This window comes from Cynara cardunculus, assembly GCF_001531365.2.
Source record: "Cynara cardunculus var. scolymus isolate 2C chromosome LG 5, CcrdV1, whole genome shotgun sequence".
NCBI lineage: Eukaryota > Viridiplantae > Streptophyta > Magnoliopsida > Asterales > Asteraceae > Cynara > Cynara cardunculus.
In genome coordinates, this window is record NC_037532.1 from 13,411,370 (window position 1) to 13,416,209 (window position 4,840).

Genomic DNA, 4,840 nt, shown 5'->3' on the forward strand with positions numbered 1-4,840 from the left:
CTACAATTTAATTAATGCTAATTATAGTCGTGGACATGGTATACATGACTCTTAATAAGAAAAGATGTTATAGTACCAGTATTTCCATTTTCACCTTTAACCGAAAACAAACTTAAAATGATGGATCTTTAATTTTGTTAAATTATTAAACAAGTTGTGTATCTGTGCAATGCAGCGAGATACAAAAAATTTATGAAGATTTATTTAATTCAAAATATCAAATTTTTCTTAAGATGTCATAAAGCCTTGTACATTTGTACCTAAATTAGATTCAAATATCCATCTATCCAGAATATCGGTGCTCGTAACTTCTGCAATCATTCATAAAATACAAATCGTTTGTGTATAAAGACAAACCCACTTGTTAGTGCAATTATGAGTGCAATGAATAAGATTCAGAGTGACTATACAGTCTCGTTGAATGATAAATCTTTTTGCTGATACTTTTTTGGATTATTCCTACTCTAAGTCAATTTTCTTTTTCCAGAATGATTAAAAAATATAGAAGTATACAGAAGAATGCATCTATCTAAAAATATTTCAAAGGTATAATGTTATCATGCCACAAACAATTTAAATAATGTTGGATGCAAGACACAATTACTTGCACATGATTGAAACCAAGCCCCGTTATAAAATTGTTTTCAAGGTTGATCAACAACAAAAACTCACGACGATTGTAACACCCCATTCCACACATTGCATGTAACATGAAATACATGTTTAAACACCACATAAGTCCCTTATTACAAGATCTATCTTTACAGGATACAAGGTCCAAAAATTCAAAATACAACTCTTGTACTAATCAAATTTCATCTACAAAACTATAATATCATCAGCAAATCTTCATGCAGATATACATATAGGGAATTCTCATATTTTCCCTTTTTCCTTACCATCTGCACTTCCTGCAATACATATTTAAATCACAAAACGAGGGTTAGACCGAAAGGTCTAGTAAGTTACCTTATTTATGATATTGCAGGGTGAAAATCACCAAAACTTTTATGTAAAATAACCCTTCATATATATAACAAATATATGAACAAGTAAAAACATAATACCAATACCTTTCACTTTTTAAACCAAATTCTCTGCTTGCAAACAACTCATCAATCCCAAATAGGTTTGCACTACCAGGTTATCATAATGCCACTTTTAAGTCTTTCAAATCAAATAAGGTTTATTCAAAGTTTCAGGCCAAACCTGTTATCTCCTCCTCAATAACATCCAGCCTATGATTTCCAATAAGAACCCTGATCCTAAACCTTTAAATCACAAAGAAATAAAGATTCCAAACCACGGTAATCTTAAAAGATATAATAGTAAGAGTTATATTACATAACACACATATAAATGACACCCTTATATCCAAATGTACACCTCTCCTTGATATGTCACCCTTATCTCATGGTACACMTCTYCTTAATATGCCACCCTTATCCCATGGTACACCTTTCCTTGATATGTCACCCTTATTTCTCCATCAAAATATTTCACAAAACAATTCCATATAGAATAGACCGCAGTCAATGGAATTTTATCAGTTCAAAATTATATTTATCAAAAATTCCCATTTCTTGTTAAATAAATCAATACAATGGTAAGTCAACACATAATCCGGACAAAACCTTGGCCGGATTACAAATCCGGACAAAACCTTGGCCGGATTACAAATCCGGACAATACTTCACATTATGTCCGATTTAACACTTGGAATAATTCTCAACACTTTGTCCGAATTACTAATCCGGACAACACTATTCATGTTTTGTCCGATGTAACAATCTTGGTAATATGTCCGATTTAAATAAATCGGTCAACCCCATAGTCGTATTCCTACTTCTCCGATTGAAACACTTATCATAAAATCAAAATTCATAAATCACTCATCATATAAACCGGCTAACACAATTAATCGATTTACTTTTAAACCAGTTAAGGCATGTCCGGTTTAGGTCTAATCCGCTTGACACGTGTCCGATTTAAGATTAAACCGGTTGATTTACTAAGCGATTTAGTCTTTAATAGCTCACATATTGTCCGGTTTAACTTTAATCCGCTCAACATTCATCCGATTAAAATTTAAACTTAAATCGGGTGAAAAGCTTTTAAAACACAATCAAAATACAATTCTAAAGAGATTCAAAACATTTTAACCACTCACCTTCAAAGTTAGCAAAAGAAATTACTTGATTCCAACCAATTTGAGCAATTCGATCAACTCTTCTCTTTCTTTTTAAATCGCTCACTTCTTTTTCAAAAACAGCAGAAAAAAATGAAAGGAGGCTTAACCCCTCCTTTTATACCCCTTTCTAAAAAGAGAGAGGCGGCTAAATCGCCTCTTCCTACACATACCTCACCCATGCATCACCTTATGCATGATACACCTTTCATGCATATAACAATATCATGCATTTTCACATATTTCAATTCTCATGCATACATATAATCATGCATACTCACATACATACAATCTCATGCATGTATCCACATTATGCATATATATTTCCTATGCATAAAAATACATGATTCACATAATTAACATAACAATTCATCATGCTTTCACGTAACCATATAACAAATAATCACGTATTAATTACCTCGGGTGATAACCAAGACCCAGTTATCACAACGATGTAATCAAAAACAACCAACAAGTAGGTAATATTAGCATATGGTAATTCATTTCAACAATCTTGGCACATCCACATAAAACAAGAGATGAATTCTAAGTTACACACACCAAACATTGAGATGCATAAGAAAACACATTTGTATTATGTAGACAACTACAATTATTGATAAAAGAAACTGTTATGGGCAGAGATCTTTCAGAGATCTTGAACCTCACCGAATGGTTCCATTAAATCTGGTTTTATAGAAAATCTTGTACTCCAATCCCTTTGTATATGTTTCAATGAAATTGTGAGGCTTGGAATACTACCAATATGCTTATTTATTAAATGAGGTGGGTTCTTGATACAAGGTTGCAACCAATAATGTACAACTACTTAGCCAAAAATGGCAAAGCATTTTTCTGAAGACTGACTGAGCCTCTACAAATGTCTCTGTCTGAACTCTCTTTTTTGTTTCAAAGAATTGCAAGGATATTACTAATGTTGAGCTTGTAGTAACTCCCAATATTTTAACAGTGTCTTTAGTCTCCTTCAAAATTTCTAGGTGATTCTTGACGGTATGATGAGAGGGCCTAGCTGTCCTAAAAAATCAAGTTTCAGAAATGTTGTTTGTACCAGAATGTACTGCTCTAGAGAAATAAATGAGGTACTTGATCAGGCAAAAGAATACCATTTTTACTCATAAATATGTAGAATAATTATTAAGAAATCTTTTCTAACTACAAAACACATTTTCAACCAACAAAAAATTTCCATATTACCCATCTAAACCTCTTTCCAAGATCTATTACATCTACATTAAAAAGTACATCATCCTGTTTAAGTACATCAACAAAACTCTAGTTCCCATTTTCAGCATCATAATCAAGCATCATCCCCTTGGTCATTGAAGTGGTATAATCCCTTTGCCAACACTCCGATTCCATCTCCTGGTTATTTCGGTCTTGCATATCACATTACCATTCTTATCAAATACAATTGTATCATGTCTTTCTTTGATCATTGAATGGTTATCAAGAGGGTAAAGTTAGCATCATATGTGCAGTAATAACTAATATCATGCAAATTATACATCAGTTTATCATATACACAAATGTTTGTTCTACTTTGACTTGTTAATCTTCAAGTTTGATCATTCTTTTTCAGTTTCTGAGACCATTGACGGATGGTATTCTAGTTCCAAAGCTATGATGTCTCTGTCTTATTATACACTTTCTGAAGTCATTTGTATCCCATACAACATATGAAACTAACATAAGGGTATACATTAAGCATAACAATTATCCACTACATGCTTCTGCAAGATTTCAAACAAACAACTACATCACTGGATGTATTTCTTAGCCAATAATTTAACGTTTCTCTCACCATATTTCAACCATCCCACAAATTAACCACCTAATTCTCTCATAATTATTAGATGTGATATCTAAGCATAAAGGCAGTGAAACAAAAAGGTGTTAAGAAAATAAATAAATTGAAGGTAACCTTGTTAATATGGTATATGGTAGGGGGAACATAACTCATACATAATGAGAGTAATAGCATTAGCATGAGATGGGTCATACGAAAAAGGGTGACACAATATGCAGTAAAAGTAGTTTTGTTGGGGAGAAGACTTGATCTAGCATCTTTTAACTGCTTATTAGAGAAGTGGTAACTTGTTGTCTAACAGAAGAGCTCAGAGGTGTCGTCTGATGTCTACTTAGAAGCTATTTGTAACATCCCCCGTCCACGTGGTCCGAAACGGGCGATGTCACTAACGGGACTTAATTCTAAGACACAAACATTGCAGAGCTACTAATAAACTCCAAACGTAGATTAACTTCTAAAACATGCTTTACAATCCAAAATATTACATTATATCAACTATTTATAAGTTTAGAATATTATATATCTACCAACGAGTTTACCAACTCCAAAAAGTCAAACGCTCGATCTCAAGTCCCGTCCATTATCAGTATCACTTGGAACCTGCCGTGTCAGAAAACAAGAACACGGCTGAGCACGGGGCTCAGTGAACAGATTGTAATATAAACTTGAAATAATAATACGTAACATCGATAATAAAGCGGAAGACTTAAAAATCAATTAAACTGAATTCATAGAAATCAAGACGTTTCACAGTTCTCATTTCAAAACATCATTTAAATACAATCCGTCAATTCCTGTAGTGTTCGTGGGGTGGCCAAACCACA